The sequence below is a fragment of the Pipistrellus kuhlii genome, unplaced genomic scaffold, assembly GCF_014108245.1.
Source record: "Pipistrellus kuhlii isolate mPipKuh1 unplaced genomic scaffold, mPipKuh1.p scaffold_m20_p_151, whole genome shotgun sequence".
Classification (NCBI taxonomy): domain Eukaryota; kingdom Metazoa; phylum Chordata; class Mammalia; order Chiroptera; family Vespertilionidae; genus Pipistrellus; species Pipistrellus kuhlii.
The window spans coordinates 6,928-24,041 of record NW_023425462.1 but is presented as its reverse complement, the minus strand read 5'-3'; the positions used below and the strand labels follow the sequence as shown (position 1 = coordinate 24,041).

Here is a 17,114-nt window from a genome sequence, read left to right as displayed (position 1 = left end):
AGAGACGCCCCCCGGAAGGCAACCAGTACAAGGGACGGAGCCAAGGTGCCCCGGAACTTCGAGCCCCAAGACATGGGGAGCTAGGTCGACCCCCCTCTGCAGGGGTGGATCAAACCCAGGCAAATGCAGTGTGACAGTCTTTCCCGGGCACAGCGATTTCACCTGGCTGCGCCCCTGCAGTGTGGCTCAGTGGTTGAGCTTCGGACTGTACATCGAAAGGTCTCAGATCTGATTTCTGGTTTGATGCCCGTGTTGGGTCCTCCACGCCTAGTGTGAAGATGCAGAAGGCAGCCGATTCTCGCCGTGGATGTGTGTCCCCGTCGCTGAAACCAATGGAAATGGGTAATTTTCTCTCAGAGAGAGACGCGCTAGCTGCTGTGGCAGCTTGGGGGCTGCAGGCGGGGCAGGCCTGTCAGGGAGGTGTCAGCGGCAGGAGGCCTGGGAGGAGGCATTGAGGAGGCAGAGGAAGTGGTATCTCTCTGGGGAGGTCCCTGTCCTGGGGCCGCCTGACCATGGCTGCAGGGTTGCAGGCTGGGGGTGAGGGTTGGACAGCAGAGTCCCTCCCGAAGGACCCGCAGCTTCCAGTGCCAGGTAAGTTCACCTCCGAGTCTCAAGCAGATGTTCTTTTTGTCTCTGTTCTTTGGAGCTTTGAGTGCAGACCGTTAACACCACCAATGCCCTCCGGCCGGTGTGGTTCTGTGGTTGAGCTTCCATCTATGAAGCGGGAGGTCGTGCGGTTCCATTCCCGGTCAGGGCACAAGCCAGGTTGTGGGCTCCATCCCCAGAGTGGGGTTTGCATGTAGCAGCCAATGGATGGTTTTCTCTAATCTTTCGTATGTCTCCGTCTCTCTCTCTCTCCCTCTCCCTTCTCCTCTGAGATACATAACATATTGAAGAAAAACATTTTTTTCCTTAAAGCCCGGTAAGCAAAATGGCATGTGCACTTATGTGGATATATATGCAATTTGATACTTATGCTCTTTAGAATAAATAATCTTCATTTTTTCATGTCATATTTTGAAGGCGTTACCATCATAGTCATTTTAACGCCTAAAAACGTCGTGTTTAATGCCATAAAAGAAGCATTTCCTGGGAGTTATGTCCATCATTAATAACTGTATCTATGGGGGGATAAAATCTCCGTTATTAATCGATATACCTGCTAACACCGCTTTTGGGATGTTATGTCGCCGTCTTGTGGACACATCTGGTAATGCACCGCTTAAACTTTTTTTTTTTTTTCTTTTTTTTTTTTTAAGCCATCCCAAAGCAAGAGTACAGTAAAGTGACAAGTATAGCACAGAGACCTCTGTTCACGAGCAATCTGACATTACCCGTGTGATAGATACCCTGTGAACCCGCAAACGTTTTAATTTTTTCCTCCCAAATAGCAGAGGCGAGGTCCTATAAACCAGGGCCTTCTCGTGCACAAACTTCCGCATCGGGTGTTTCGGCTGATTCGTGTCTGCCCTCCAGTCCTCTGACGGGATGGCCATGTGGCCCGTTGTCACAAGAATGCCCTCGGCAGGCGGCCAGAGACCCCGCCGACACCCCCTTCCCGTGAGAGGCGCACTTTGCGTGGAGTCTTCGCCTCTCCCGGTCCCCCTCTTGGAACCTGTCACAGACTGGAGCCCTTTAACGCTTTGCTGAAGCGGCTGATCCTAATGTCTGGAATCGGGGACCCTCCAGGCTGCAGAGACGCCCCCCGGAAGGCAACCAGAACCGGGGACCGAGCCGAGGCGCCCCTGACCTCCGAACCCCAAGAGATGGGGAGCTAAGGGGAACCCCCTCCTCAGGGGTTGATGAGACCCATGCAAATGCAGTGGGAGCGCTAAGTTAATGCGGTGGGAACCCTGAGTTAACAGAGTTAACAGCCCGCAGCCAAGCAGTCTTTCTCTCCCGGGCACAGCGATTGCACCTGGCTGCGCCCCTGCAGTGTGGCTCAGTGGTTGAGCTTCGGACTGTTTATCGGAAGGTCTCAGATCCTATTCCCGAATCCATGGCGGTTTGGGGCCGCCACGCCTGGTGTGGAGGTGCAGGAGGCAGCCGATTCTCGCCGTGGATGTGGATCCCCGTCGCTGAAAGCGATGAAAAGGGGTTGTTTTCTCTCAGAGAGAAACGCGGTGGCGGCTGTGCCAGCTTGCGGGGCTGCGGGCCGGGCAGGCCTGTCAGGGAGGTGGCAGCGGTAGGAGGCCTGGAAGGAGGCACTTGAGGAGCCAGAGGAATTGGTGTCTCTCTCGGGAGGGCCCTGTCCTGGGGCCGCCTGACCGTGGCTGCAGGGTCGCAGGCTGGGGTTGAGGGTTGGACAGCAGAGTTCCTCCCGAAGGACCCGCAGCTTGCAGTGCCTGGTAAGTTCACCTCCGAGTCTCAAGCAAATGTTCTGTTTGTCTCTGTTCTTTGGAGCTTTGAGTGCAGAGGAGACCGTTAGCACCACCGATGCCCTCAGGCCGGTGTGGCTCTGTGGTTGAGCTTCCAGCTATGAAGCGGGAGGTCGTGCAGTTCGGTTCCCGGGCATGGCACATGCCAGGCTGTGGGCTCCATCCCCAGAGTGGGCGTGCGGGAGGCAGCCCATGGAAGGTTTTCTCTTTGCTGTTTCTCTCTTTCTCTATCTCCTTTTCCCTCGGAGATCCATAACGTATTAAAAAAAAAAAAAAATTTGCCGCATCCGGTTTGGTTCAGTGGCAAGAGCCTGGGCCTGCGGACTGATGGGTCCCTGGTCCGATTCCGATTAAGGGTATGTACATTGGTTGTGTGCACATCCCCAGCGGTGGGTGTGCAGGAGGCAGCTGGTCCATGTTTCTCTCTCAACCATGTTCCTAGCTTTCTATCCCTCTCCCTTCCTCCCTGTAAAAAATCAATAAGATATATTTTTAAAAAAATAAAAAATAGACTTTCTTAAATCCTGGTAAGCATAACGGCAAGTGCACATAATTGGATGGATATATATGCGATTTGAAAGAGATGCTATTTCGAATAACTTTCTTCAAAACTTCATGTCATATTTTCTGAAGGCGTTAACATCATAGATATTTAAACGCCTCAAAACGTCCAGTTTAATGCCAAAAATAAGGAGCATTTGCCGAAATTGATTTTTTCTCAGTGGATAGAGCGTCGGCCTGCGGACTGAAGCGTCCCTGGTTCGATTCCGGTCAAGGGCATGTACCTTGGTTGCGCGCACATCCACGGTAGGGGGTGTGCAAGAGGCAGCTGGTCAATGACTCTCATTGATGTTTCCAACTGTCTATCTCTCTCCTTTCCTCTCTGTGAAAAATCATTTAAAGAAATTTTTTTTAAAAAGGAGCATTTCCATGGAGTTTTAGTTCAACATTAATAACTGCATCAATGGGGTGGAAAATCCCCGTTATTAATCGATATACCTGCTCACACCGCTTTTGGGATGTTATGTCGCCGCCTTGTGGACACATCTGGTATTGCACCGCTCAAACTTTTTATTTTTTTTTCTCCCCCAGCCATCCCAAAGCAAAAGTACAAGCATAGCACGAGCAATCTGAAATTACCCCTGTAACCCCGCAAACGTTTTTATTTTTTTCCTCCCAAATAGCATGGGCGATTTCCTGTAAACCAGGGCCTTGACCTGTACAACAATCAGCATCGGGGGTTCACTCTGATGCGTGTCTGCTTTCCAGTCCTCTGACCGGATCGGGATCGCAATGTTGCCGGTTGTCCCAGAAATGCCCTCGGCAGGCGGCCAGAGAACCCGCCGACACCCCCTTCCCGTGAGAGGCGCACTTTGCATGGAGTCTTCGCCTCTCCCGGTTCCCCTCCAGGAACCTTTTAAAGACCGGAGCGCTTTTAACACTTTCTTGAACTGGCAGATACTAATGTCTGGAATTTAGGACCCTATAGGCTCCACAGATGCCCCCTTGAATCCAAGCAGAATGGGAGAACGTAGCCAAGTGGCCCTGGGTCTCCAAACCGCAAGAGAATAGGAGCCGGACTCCTCCTTTGCTCTGGCCTGGACGCCCAGCAGCGGGCTCTTTAAGCTGGCCTCAGCAATAAACGTTGCTTAGCGACAGTCGCAACGCAAGCTGGGAAATGTAGTTCCAGCGGACCCGGTGAACGCCCGGAAGTGCGTCACACGCACGGCGCTAAGAACGCCGGGAAGTGTGGCCGCGCAGCCGCTGTGCATGCCGGGAGGTGTGTCTTGCTTCGGTCGCTCTGCATTCTGGGAAGTGCGTCATGCGTCGGTCGCGACGCACGCCGGGAAGTGTGGCAGCGTCGCCACGTAGAGTGCCAGAAGGTGCGTCTTGCGTCCGTCGCGACGCACGCTGGGAAGTGCGTCAGGCTTTCGTGGTGATGTACGACCGGAAGTGCGGCAGTTCGGGAGGCGGGACAAGACTGGAGGAGCGTCTGGGTGAGCGCGGGGCACGCCGGGAAGTGTGTCTGGGCCGCAGAGGGGACTGTGTGGCGGGAGGCCCGGCCGCGGCGGGATGGCAGAGCGGACGGCGGAGCGGATGGAGCGGGCGGCGCGGTGCACAGCGCCGTGCGGGGCCGCGAGCCGGGCCTGCTTGGTTAGCGCGGGCAGCGGGCGGCCTCGGGGGCCCCGCGGTGGGCGAGCTGCGCCGGGCGGTCCCGGGCGCGTCTGGCCGGCGGGGCGGAGGGACCATCCCGCGGGCTCCTGGCCCGGCCGGCGGCTTGGGGACCGGACTGGGGTCACTCCCGGCCGGGACCCGTGGGCCCGTGTCCGGTCCTGACTCGGAGGCCGTGACTGCAGCACCGAGCGAGCGGCTGGTTCTCAGGAAACACGGTGCGCGATGGCGGCAGAGTGTGGACAGGGCACCTGCTTGTGCTTTGCTTTTTTTAGGGAGGGGGTGGGGAGAAAGAAAAAGAGAGAGAAAGCGGGCAATATTGAGAGAGAATCATGAATTGGCTGCCTCCACACTGCTGATCGAGCCCACAACCCGGGCCTGTGCCCTGACCGGGATTCGAGCCGTGACCTCCTGGTTAACAGGTGGATGCTCAACCATTGAGCAGCACCGGCCGGGCCTAGGTAAACACTTGCTGAATGTATGAATGAATACCAGCTTGGAGAGAAATGACAGGGAAGTTCTGATGGGCCTCGTGCCTTTCATTCCTGTCATTCCTCCCGTGGGCTTTCCTCTGTCACAGGATATAAAATCCCTGTCATCGAGAATCTGTGTGCCACCTTAGACCAGCTGGATGTCCTTGGTTTTCTGAGAATGAAATCTGGAAACTGGACGGCTTCCCCCTGCTGAGGAGACTGAAGACCCTCCTGTTGAACAACAGGACATGGTGTCTGCCGGGCCGGCGATCTGGTTCCCGGTGTAATGAGGAAACTTCTCTCGCAGGTGAGAGCTGAACTTGTCCTGGGCTGGCCCAGCAGTTTCCCGCCTTTTTCTTATCTCATGGCCCACCCCATGTCATCAATCAAGTTCTGCAGCACCTGGATTCTGACCCCCAAAATACTCTTACTGATTTCAGAGAGAAGGGGGAGAGAGAGAGAGAGAGAGAGAGAGAGAGAGATGCTTCACTGATGCTCTCGAGAATCCTGGATCGGCTGCCTCCTGCACGCCCACCAGTGGGGATGGAGCCCACAACCCGGATAGGTGCCCTGACTGGGAATGGAACCGTGACATCCTGGTTCCTAGGTGGATGCTCAAACACTGAGCCACACCGGCCACCTGGGGTTCCTCCTTTTCTTGGTGTCCTTAGTGTGTGAGCCGGAAGAGGCCACGACAGCCTCCGGGAAGTGTGGGTCCCAAGCACCATCCTGCTCTCGCTCGCCCTGGGGCCTCGGACCAGGGTCTTCCTTTGTGCTTTTTTCGCTCGGGTTCAGGAGAGCGGCCTCCTAGGTTCTGGCCACTTGGAGTCTGAACTCCTCCGAGCAGGATGGTGTCACATTGTCCGCGGCTTCCCCATCGCTGACTCGGCTTCTGCTGTGTTGCAGCCCCGTCATCGAGGCGCTGGACCAGGCTCTGCCCTGCCTCAGGAGCTCGTCCTCATCATGGTGAGCCCCGGGGTCGGGTGTCCAGGTGGCGGGAGGCTCCACATCCTGCAGAAGTTGGGGAGGTCCGGGCAGTGCCTCCCGCTCTCTCGTCCCCCCATCCCTCTCCTCCACCTTCGTCTGACTCTGGGAAGCAGCCCGTGATGGGTCCCATCCACCTGGCATCTGTCTCCCAAGGAGATGGCCCGTCTCTGCATTTGGTGTGGCTGCTGGGGGTCTGAGTTCATGTAATTTTCCTGGAACTGACGTGTCTCACTCCTGTAAGTCTTCCCTCCTCACTGCTCCCCCTCCTGTGCCTCCAGCTCTCCCAGGAACAGCTTAGAAGATGATTGTTAAGCAGGTGGGCTCTGTCCTTGGCACTGTAGGCGGCAAACATAGGCATCATCCCCGTTGTTCCTGCTGCTGTTGGCACTGGTACGACGCCCCAACCCCCGCCTCCCCTTCTGGCTGTCACCACCGCTGTCTGTCCACATCTGTCTACATTTAAAGATGACCAGTGTCACCTCTACCCGCCTAGACAAAGAGGTCCTGAGCCATTGCGGCCCACACACCATCTCGCTGTGTGTTTAACGGGCTTTTTAAGGCAGCACCTCTGAGGGTACAGAAGCTGTCATGGCCAAGGCGGGAAGGTGCAGAAGCTCAAGGATATCATCCTGCTTGTTCGCTAGAAGCCGATCAGGAGCCGGAGCGGGAGGACAGGACCAGGGGGGCCTCGCTACGATGCAGCTGCAGTGCGAAGTGTCTCACAGGGGGTCTGCTCTCCTCCCACAGGGTGACCTGGACCCGCCTGTGTCGCTCAGTTCACTTATCTCCCTGACCCAGGGACAGCGAGTCCTTTACAACAACTCCCTGCCAGGCCTTGACCTCATCAGCCATTGAGGACAAAGGGACGCTTAATGGAACTGGAACTGGAAAAGGTTTAAAATCTTAAATATCTATTTTTTTCTGAAAATCTCACAAATGTTTATTTAGTTTTAGCTGCTGTAGAGAAGGGAGGGCACCTTTCACACACAGTCCTGCCCAGCGCTGTTCGTGACCTGTGGCCGTGCTGTGGCTGACGGGTTCCATTCCAGTGCGACAGCAGCCCCACGGCCAGACACTGACTGGCTGATGGTGGCCGTCAGTTTCAGGTCTTGGAGACAACCATGGGGGGGGGGGGGGCGGAGAGGGCAGAATAAAAAAAATAGTGCAGCCCTGTGCGCTGTGGTTCAGTGGTTTGAGCATCAGCCTATGAACCAGATGGTCCCAGTTCCTTTCTTGGTCAGGATACATGCCCTGGTTGCAGGCTCCATCCCCATCCAGTAGGGAACATGCAGGAAGCAGCTGATCCATGATTCTCGTCATTGCTGTTTCTCTTCCTCCCAAATCAATAAATACGTAATTGTTTTATAATTGCCTTTTTTTCCCCCCCACCGACAGCCTTGCTGGGGCAGCTGAATTCCCGACTGAGCTGGGCACCTACTCAGAGCTGATCCGATGCGGCCAATGCCACCCCACCCGCAGGACCTCCATCCCTGGTGCGGAGGAGCAGAAGGCAGCCGATTCTCACCGTGGATGTGTATCCCCGTCGCTGAAATCAATAAAAATATGTTGTTTTTCTTTCACAAAGAAACACACTGGCGGCTGTGTCAGCTTGCAGGGCTTCGGGTGGGGACGGCCTGTCAGGTGAGGTGGCAGTGGCAGGAGGAAAGATCCCAGGTTTGATTCCAGTCAAGGGCACATACTTGGGTTTCAGCCAAATACCCAGTAGGGGCTGTGCAACAGGCTGCTGACTGCTGATTCTCTTTCATCGATGTTTCCAACTCTGTATCCTATCTTTTCCTCTCTAAAAAAATCAATAAAATAAAGTAAAAAAACAAAAGAGCTTCATGTTTTATTTTCTGAAGGTGTTAATATCATAGATATTTTAACGCCTAAAAATGTTGTTTAATGAAAAAAAAAAAAAAAGCATTTGGGGAAGTTTTAATTCATTACTAATAACAGCATCTATGTGGAAAAAAATCCCCCTTATTAATCGATATACCTGCTAACACCACTTTTGGGATGTTATGTCGCCGTCTTGTGGACACAGTTTGAATTGCGTTTTTCAAATTTTTTTTTTTTTAAACCGTCCCAAAGCAAAACTAGAGTAAAGTGACAAGTATAGCACAGAGACCTCTCTTCACGCAATCTGAAATTACCCATGTTATACACTGTGATCCCCCAAATGTTTTCTCCCAAATAGCAGGGGCGATTTCCTATAAACCAGGGCCTTCTCCTGCAAAGCCATCCCCTTCGGGGTTTCACTCTGATTCCTGTCTGCGCTCCAGTCCTCTGACGGGATGGCCATGTGGCCCGTTGTCACAGGAATGCCCTCGGCAGGCGGCCAGAGAGCCCGCCGACACCCCCTTCCCGTGAGAGGCGCACTTTTCATGGAGTCTTCGCCTCTCCCTGTCCCCCTCCTGGAACCTGTCACAGACTGGAGCCCTTCAACGCTTTGCTGAAGTGGCTGATCCTAATGTCTGGAATCGGGGACCCTCCAGGCTGCAGAGACGTCCCCCGGGAGGCCACTAGAACAGTGCACAGAGCCGAGGCGCCCCTGACCTCCGAACCCCAAGAGATGGGGAGCTAGGGGGAGCCCCCTCCTCAGTGTTGGATCAGACCCATGCAAATGCAGTGGGAGCGCTAAGTTAATGCGGTGGGAACCCTGAGTTAACAGAGTTAACAGCCCGCAGCCAAGCAGTCTTTCTCTCCGCGGCACAGCGATTGCACCTGGCTGCGCCCCTGCAGTGTGGCTCAGTGGTTGAGCTTCGGACTGTGCATCGGAAGGTCTCATATCTGATTCCTGGTTCGTTGCCCGGGTTGGGGACCCCACGCCTGGTGTGGAGATGCAGGAGGCAGCCGATTCTCGCCGTGGATGTGGATCCCCATCGCTGAAACCAATGGAAATGGGTAATTTTCTCTCAGAGAGAAACGCGGTGGCTGCTGTGGCAGCTTGCGGGGCTTGCGGGTGGGGCAGGCCTGTCAGGGAGGTGGCAGCGGCAGGAGGACTGGGAGGAGTCACTTGAGGAGGCAGAGGAAGTGGTATCTCTCTCTGGAGGACCCTGTCCTGGGGCCGCCTGACCGTGGCTGCATGGTCACAGGCTGAGGGCGAGGTTTGGAGGCCCAGGATCCTTGATGCTCAAGCAAACATTCCTTTTGTCTCTGTTCTTTGGAGTTTTGAGTGCAGAGGAGACCATTAAAACCACGCATGCCTTTTAGGGCCCTGTGGTGTTTTTTTTTTTTATTAATTTTTATTAATTTATTGCAAAATTATTTTGTTAATTTGTAAAGGAAGAGATAGGAGGGAGAAATATCAAGTCATGCTGCTGTAGAATCCATGATGAGGGAGAATTGGCTTTCGTGATTGTTCATGCTGTGTGTCCTGCACCCCTTCTTTTTGGGTTATGTAGAGAGTTTTGTGGGGATTTTTCCTGTGAGGTGACGGAGTGGCATCCTGAGTGAGATGTCCCCCCCCTTCCCCCCCTCCGTCTCCTTTTTGGAGTGGATAGTGTGTAGGTGTGTAAATTGTGAGTTGATGCTGTAGTGAGTTATCATCAGCGGGATGGTGGTGCTAATGAGCACTAAAGATGATCACTGCAATCCTTGCCTCCCATTTTCCCTGAGCGAGTGTGAATGAACATGTTGTCCTTGTCCTGTTTGTAGCATGTGTCATCTGTAGTCCTTGCAGTTGAAATTGTGATTTGCTGCAGTCAGTTTAATGTGTCCATTTCCGTATGTTAAATGTGCCAACGTGATGGCATAATTTTGTGAATCGTGTGACATGTAAAGTCCGGGTTCAGTAAGTGTTTTCAATGAAGTGCTGAAAGAGAAGCGATGATACGTAAAGTTAAAACTCTGTTTATTTTGTTGTAGGCCGTGTGCGAATGCTATTTTACTGAAATAAGATTTATTAAAGGCAATGTCTCCCGGTATCGAAGGTATGTTTTTCGACTCGAAGTGCAGAAGACCGTCCTCTCGTCCACTTGCTACCAGGAACCTCAGTGCAAGTCTTCGTGTGTCTGTCCGCGGCGCTGAGGTCTGTCGTTGTGAAGGCGTTTTCCGTGTTCGCCAGCAGGTGTCGCCAAGTCCTCGCCAATGAGAAATGTTTGTGCGTTGTTTTTCTCAAGAGATTTCCCTGTGATGTGTGATGTGAGTATGTTGACGGGGCCGATGTGGCCCTTCGTAGCGGTTGTTGTTAAGGGGTGTTAACGAAATAAGCACACTGAAACCTGTAAATGATTTTAGTGAGTTTTTATGATTCAAACCGTCGACATTTTCCGTGAAGGAGAACGTCAAAGGATTGAGATAATGTTTCCAAGAATGGTAGGTAACATTTCTATTTATTCATTGCAATCAAAAGAGGACCCTAGGTGGATTGCATGAAATTTATTGGTGATGGATTGTTGGAGATGGGATAAAGTAAAGCCGTGGGAAACCCCTAGGATTGGATAAAAAGGGAAACAATGTACCTGGGTGCAGCAACAATTAACATTACTTGTAACCCGTATTGTTTTTAGTTGAATTTTTTAAAGTGGCCTTGATGTGTCGTTTTCCGTTTGTGAAAATTTAAACGTGATTATCGGTGAACTTTGTGGTAGGTGTGACATAGAAAGTCCAAAATGATGAATTGTTTGAAATTTAGTGCTGTAAGAGAAGCGATGAAAGGTAAAGGCTTTCCTATTTGTTTATTTTATTGCATCTTGCGTGAATGTTTTTCAATTGAAGTAAGAAATTTGTAATGCAGTATCTCCTGGTATTGAAGGACTCTTTGTTTGAATTGAAGGATGTAGGAGAGCAGAAGATCGTCCTGTTGTCAACTTGCTCCCATGAACCTCTTTGCGAGGCACCGTGTCCATGTCCACGGTGCTGAGAGGTGTTCTGTTGTGAAGGCGCTTCCCCCGTTGGTCAGCAGGTGTCGCTAAGTCCTCAGCGATGAGCTATGTTTGTGCGTCTGTCCATGGTGCTGAGAGGTGTCTCGCTGACAAGGCGTTTTCCGCGTTGTTCAGCAGGTGTCGCCAAGTCTTCGCCAATGAGACACGTTTGTTTGTTATAGTGCTTGAGAGATTTTTGTGTGGTGTGTGATGTGAGGATATTGACGTGCCTATGTGGAGATCTGTAGCGGGTGTTGTCAAGGGGGTAACCTGTGAGCGCCTTCCAGGTGAGGAGCCCTTTAGGGCTAGCTAAGGTGTGTTGTTATTTGTGACGTCCCATGAGGCACGCGTTGACCCTTTGCCTTTTTAAGTTTAGGTTAATGTTGCGTCCCCCCAAGTGTTGTAACTGAGCCGTGTGTCCCTAAATTTTGTCTGTATTCAATTGTGAGGCGGGTACCTTTCAATTAATTTGTAAAGGAAATAGTGTGATGTGTGATTCGTCAGAGGCATATTTCTAGATTTTCATTCGTTGAGAAGAAGATTGCATTGGCATGTGGAGAATGTGAATGTTTTCCCGTGGAGTGAGTGTTGTGGTTGGGAGGCGATGTCCCTGAGCCATGCGAGGAGGGTATGTTCCCTGGTCCGAGGCCCTGTGGACCCGTGTACCCCTTCAACCCATCGGCAGGCGTCTGAGCCTCCTTTGTGAAGTTCGTGTGCCGGGGTGTGTGGTGCCTGTAAAGTTTTCAGGATGAAGTGGTTTCTTGCATCGTGCCTGCTGGCATTCCTTATGGGCAACATCCCCCACCCCCAGGATGCGGTTAGACTCGGAGGATCGATCGATTGTGTTTTACTTTCTGATGCTATGTTAATTCGTTGAGCATAGTTTATTGGTAAATGTAAGTTTGGTTTTATTTGTGGGTTGATTTGTAGTTGTGTTTCCTGTGTGTTTTGCAGGTATGTTTTTCTGGCCTTAGTCAGTGAGGGTAGTGTTGGTTTGCAAGGTCCCCAATTGTAGCGAATTGAAGTCATCCTCAAAGGTGTGGTTTGAATGCAAATGTTGAAATGCAAAGGCATTCTTGGGCGTCCATGTCCTCGGGCAAGCAACGTGTTCCCTGAAGACTAGCCATTTGCATCTTGATCGGGCCATTGTTGTTTTGCATGTGGGAGGACCTAGTTTTGAAAGGTGGTATTGAGTTTGAAGTTCCGTTTTTTTTGGTCCCCCTGCGGGCGCATCCCCCCACCTTCCCTTGGGATCTGAAGTGTTTTCTTTGTTGTTGTGAATGGTTAGTGTTAAGTCCTCTGCAGCCATCTAAATGTTTTTTTTGTTTTGTTTTGTTTGGTTTTGCAAAATAGCACAGTTACCCCACCGCCCAGAATTGTGTGGTTGGGTTGGGTTTCTTTCACGTCCTGCACATCTTTGTCCTTGTTTGAATGAAATTGTGAGAAACCAGGTGTTGCAAAGTGGTATTTGTAGAGCACTGTGTCCACGCGTGGATATTGTTGTGCATCGTGTTTGCCGTGTGTTTGTTAAGGTCGTGTCAGAGCTCCGTGTTAGCTAGGAGGTGTGAGGAGACATTTATTGGGGCAGTAGGTCCACTGTGTGTGTGGATTTTTATATTTTTCTATTGAAGAAACGATGGTATGAGATTGTCTTATGTGTACGTTGTTATTTTTGGGCAATTTTTAGTTCCCATGTGTTGTTGGTAGTCCTTACAGTTCCCGTGTCTCCGCTGTTGTCCCAGTGGGTCCACGGCTGTTTTTAATGGGTGCATTTGGATCATTTCCTTGTTTGTGTGTGTCCTTTTCTAACTTTTGGTTCATGTGTAAATGTTGGTTCATCAGGAAAGTAGGTGTTGCCCCTTGAGAATGCTCTGAAAAGGCATTGAGTTCTGGAAAATCTCCCCATAATGTGGATGAGTCTCCTGAATATCAGAGTGTGTGTGCGTTTTCCTCTATTTATGATTTCTCCTATGGACTCCTCCAAAGTATAAGGAATTGTTCAAACCGGTTTGGCTTATTGTGTGGCTAGAGCATCTGGCTGCGGAGCAAAAGGTTCCCGGATGTTACCCCGTCAAGGGTATGTACGGTTGTTGCAGTCACATTTTCCGGTGTGGTGGGAGGCTTGCATGAGCAGCTGATTGATGTTTGCTTGTGATCGATGTTTCTAACTCTGTATCCCTGTCTCTTAGTTTTTGAAAGAAAAAAATAAGAAGTCACCAACATATTCATTAAGAAACAAAGTGTGAGAAATTGTTTCCAGATTTGGGTTTGAGCCGGAGCCCAGCTGTTCAGACCGGTGTGGCTCAGGCGGCCGTGTGCGTGCCGTTTTGTTGGTCACGTTTTGCTGTGTGTGGATTACTGGGATTTTAAAAAAGGCATACAAGGTTTTTTCTTCTTTTTTCTTTTTGTTTTTGTCTTCTTGAGTGCAGAAGCGTTGTGGGGTTGTAGGTGAGGGGCTGGTATGGGACAAAGGAGCGGGGCGGTGTCCTCCCACGGGAAAGAGAAGCTGTGAGATGAATCAGGAAGGTGTTGGAGCGAAGTGTGGTTGTTGTAAAGTTCCAGCTGCGAGGTTTGAGACGTAGAAGCACGACACAGAGTCCAGGCGATTAAAAATGGGAGAGGCTTTCATCTGAGCTATCAGGCGAAGTCCGCTGGTCTGAGGGTGTGCCAGGGAAGTTGACGCCAAAAAGCGGCGTAGGTAATTGTGTTTTACAACTGTGAAAGAAAAGAGCCATATGTTAACCTGAGAAGCTCAGGGAAGGCTTCGGTGGCAGTCTTTCAAACCCAGAGACTTAAGCTAACCACAAAAGATGGATTGAAAATCAAATATCTAACAGGTTACTGTAGGTAGTAATGTCTTTAGAATTTAGTCTTTAGGATTTATAATTTAGAACAAAGTTAATTTCCTGTGGTTTGAACCTTAAAAAGTACTGCCTATCACTGCAACGGTGCAGTCGCGTGGAGACCATCTGCTTGTGGTTCTCTCGTTGCTGTCCTGGCCAGATATTTCAAGAAATCCTTGCCTGCTTTTTTAATTAATTATCAGTCTCCGGTGGTCTTATTTTGAACCCAGGGTTCGACCCCACAACACAGAGTGTGAGGACAGTGATTGGCATTGAGTCATTAGGTGCAGGAGTTTTTAGTGTAGATGAAGTCTGTTTCTTTGTGCTTGTGATGTAAGTTGTTTATGTAGGTAGGTGCCTAATTTATGTCCATCAGTTTTTTCTGTGTAAAGGACCCTTCACCTGGTGAGGGTGGAGCCACACGTGCGTGTGGTGGTGTGTTGTAAGTGCAAGCTCGCAAGCATTGTGCTGTTGTGAGAAGTGAGGTGAGGCACGGTACCCGTTGAGGTGCCTCCGAGGTGTGGTTGTTTGTTGATGATGTGGAGGCATTTTTGAGTCCTGAGACAGTGGTATGTGTTGTGTCAAGTTTTAATTTCCAAGTGTTGTCCATGTCATTTGAAGTGTTATTCCTTATTTGGTGTCTCAGTTGGCCTGTTTTGTAGACAGCGGATGCATTTCTAATGTTAGATTTTCATGTGTGTGAGATTCTTGGTGTTGTGGTAATATGTGTATTTTTTAAATCAAATTTTCACGGTCTATGTTTTTTATTGTCTGTTCAGGCAATGAATTCCTTAGGTTTTGATGCCTTTGCTTGTATTGTGGAGTCAATGTGGTTTTGAGTTGAGGACGATGTAGTGGCTTTGAAAGGAGAATCAAAAATTGTCCTTTTTTTTTGGCAGGGCATGGTAGTTTGTATATTTTTGCCAGAAGTGTCTGTGGAGGCTGTTATTGATATGCAGATGCTGTTTCCCTCCCCAGGGCAATCCGGAAAGGGAGCCTTGATGGGCCATTATTAGGAAAGCATGGTGGATACCTAATGCAAAAGGACTGTGAATGTTGAAAAGGCTGTAAATTGTTGATGTTTGCATGATAATTGGGCTTTTTAAATGGGAGGAAGTTTTCTGCTAGGCCTTGTGGGTGTGGATGATCTGTCTGTCCTGCTGGCCCTTGTTTTTTTCCTGTAGCTGTGTGTGTGTGTGTGTGTGTGTGTGTGTGTGTGGTCAGTGCGTTTCATTGTGTTGTGTTGTTGGTCATGAAGGAGCGTGGACGATGGTTTGCGTTGTGTGTGTTGTGGTAGGACATGTGTTTGTGGTTTAGGAGTGAGCGTAGGCAGGTCTAGGAAGAGGCAAGTAAGGTGTGAGTGTGTTGTGTAGATTTTGGATGGAAGCCGAGTGTTGAGTGGTGGCGTCGGTGCAGTAGTTTTTGATGCTAATGTTTGTGTAAGTGAGGTGGTGTTGTGAGGTTCAAAAGAAGACTACCGGAGGCTGATTAATTAATTAAAAAAAGCAGGCAAGGATTTATTGAACTGTCCAAGACAGCCACAAGAGCACCACACGCAGGTGGACTCGAAATGACTGCACCGTTTTAGGTAGGGGTAGGCAGTCCCTTTTAAAGGTTCAAACCACAGGAATTTTCCCTTGTTTTAAATTCTAAATCTTCAAGACAAAATCTAAAGATCCGGGACAGCCCACAGGGTTGGGTTCCCAGTCACATCGTGCTGGATATTGGAATGTGGCCCTATCTTGCAATAGCGATAACACAGAAGCAGAGCTCAGCGGTTAGTCTCTAAAGGTTATCTACAATTTGTATCCCCGAAGCTACTGAGTCAGTGGGAATTAATCTCCTGTGGTCCTGTTCCCAGGCAAGGGAAAATTGCTTTAGCCTTCAGGTCTTCACCTGTAAGCTAAGTACCCACTGTTTTAATCAGATGCAACAGCCACACTTAGCAGGGTTGAAATTCAAACAGCAGTTTTTACCAAAGAACGGTTGCCACTATATATCAGGTGGGATGGGTGGGAATGTGAGTGAGTGTCCGCGGGGACGTGTTTGGTGGGAATTGTGAGTATTGCGTTTGGCCACAAAAGGTAAATGTCAGGAACCTATTTTGTGTCAGGCAATGTGCTTGTGTCAATCTTGTAGGGGATCCGGGAGTGTAGGTTGTGATTTTAGTGTTTTTTTCCATGTTGGAGAGTTTGTATTGCTGTATAATTTTGTCATGCACCAAGGAATGCAAGTTCACATGGAGGCTGTGAGGTTATTTTGCTGAATGTGTTTGTGTTATATTTTTCATGAGGTAAGCTTGCAGGGAGGCAGGCAGGCAGGCAGGATTTGTGGTAAGTTTTCCTGTGTCAAAGTTTTAGAAAGCAAACATTGTCACCGGTAATAATATGTAAAAAGAGCTGGGCAACGTTGATGGCTGTGAATAGTCGTAGCCATTAAGTCATTGTGTCGTCGAGATAGCGGTCTTTGAGGCCACTTTAATTTGTTAATGCTATTGTTCTTATTTCCTGTTTTTGGAATTTGCTACCTAAGAGATGTCTTTGTGTGAGGATGTCACTGAAAGGAAGGCAAAAGGTCGTGCTCCCTGAGAGGTGTAGTGCCGCGTGGCCCCCATGTTCCCAATGAAGTCTTTGCAGTGTATTAATTTTAGTGTGTGTTCTTGTCTAGAAAGCGTACTGTGAGTGGGCCCTGAACCAGGCGTGTCGTGTAATTGGATCGTGCATCAAAGTGTCCACGTGAGAAGAGCTAGCAGGGTGTGTATGATTTGTGGCGCTTTGCTTGTGTTTGCTTGCTGAGTTTGCTTGTGTTCGTCTTCAGGGAGTGCACGTAAGAGCATGGTAGGTAGCGTGTGGAGTCTCTTATTTGAAATGTTTTTTTCATGTTGCATGTGTCTTATTGTTTAGGTGAGGTTGTTCTTGATGTGGTTTGTCATTTTTGTGCTCCCCTTGCCTGTGTTTTGATTTGTTTCTGTTTTTATTTGAAGTAGGGACACGTTAGCATTGTGTTTGTATATTTTTTGGTCCCTGTGTGAGCACGTGTGGCTATTTTTTCATTGATTCGTAGGGAGCGTGTAAATGAGTGTGTGTTCGGGAGGTATAGGGTGGGATGGAGGGAGGGAGAGAGAGAGAGACAAAGAGAGAGAGAGTGGAAATGTTGATGTGAGAGATAAATGAGTTTAGTTTTTTATCTGTATAGATATAATTGTAGGCTGTTATTCTTACAATTGTAATTTTTCTTTTTTAAGAAGGAGGGGGCCGGCCCTCCACCCCCCTGGGGAAAGGGGCGGCGTCTGCCGCCATCCACCCCCCACTTTCCCGTCCCGGCGGGGTTAGCAGAGAGGAGGCTACGGTTGCCAGGCCGGCCGGGCGCTCGCACTGTGTTCTCTCTCCTCCT

The 17,114-nt window shown here is 50.0% G+C and overlaps 1 long non-coding RNA gene and 1 other non-coding gene across 6 annotated transcripts; both read left to right on the top strand.

Moving 5' to 3' along the window:
- Positions 1–4,393: 4,393 nt before the first annotated feature.
- On the top strand, positions 4,394–7,756 carry LOC118719686. Of its 5 annotated transcripts, none has more exons than XR_006741759.1 (4): positions 4,394–4,532; positions 5,131–5,274; positions 5,930–6,903; positions 7,406–7,756. It is a non-coding gene; the product is annotated as an uncharacterized LOC118719686 (long non-coding RNA). The 5 variants fall into 5 exon arrangements; XR_006741762.1 differs by having other exon boundaries at positions 4,394–4,768; XR_006741761.1 differs by having other exon boundaries at positions 4,395–5,274; positions 5,930–5,989; positions 6,758–6,903.
- Positions 7,008–7,131, top strand: LOC118719692. Its single transcript, XR_004988241.1, has one exon. It is a non-coding gene; the product is annotated as a small nucleolar RNA SNORA54 (small nucleolar RNA).
- Positions 7,757–17,114: the final 9,358 nt, after the last annotated feature.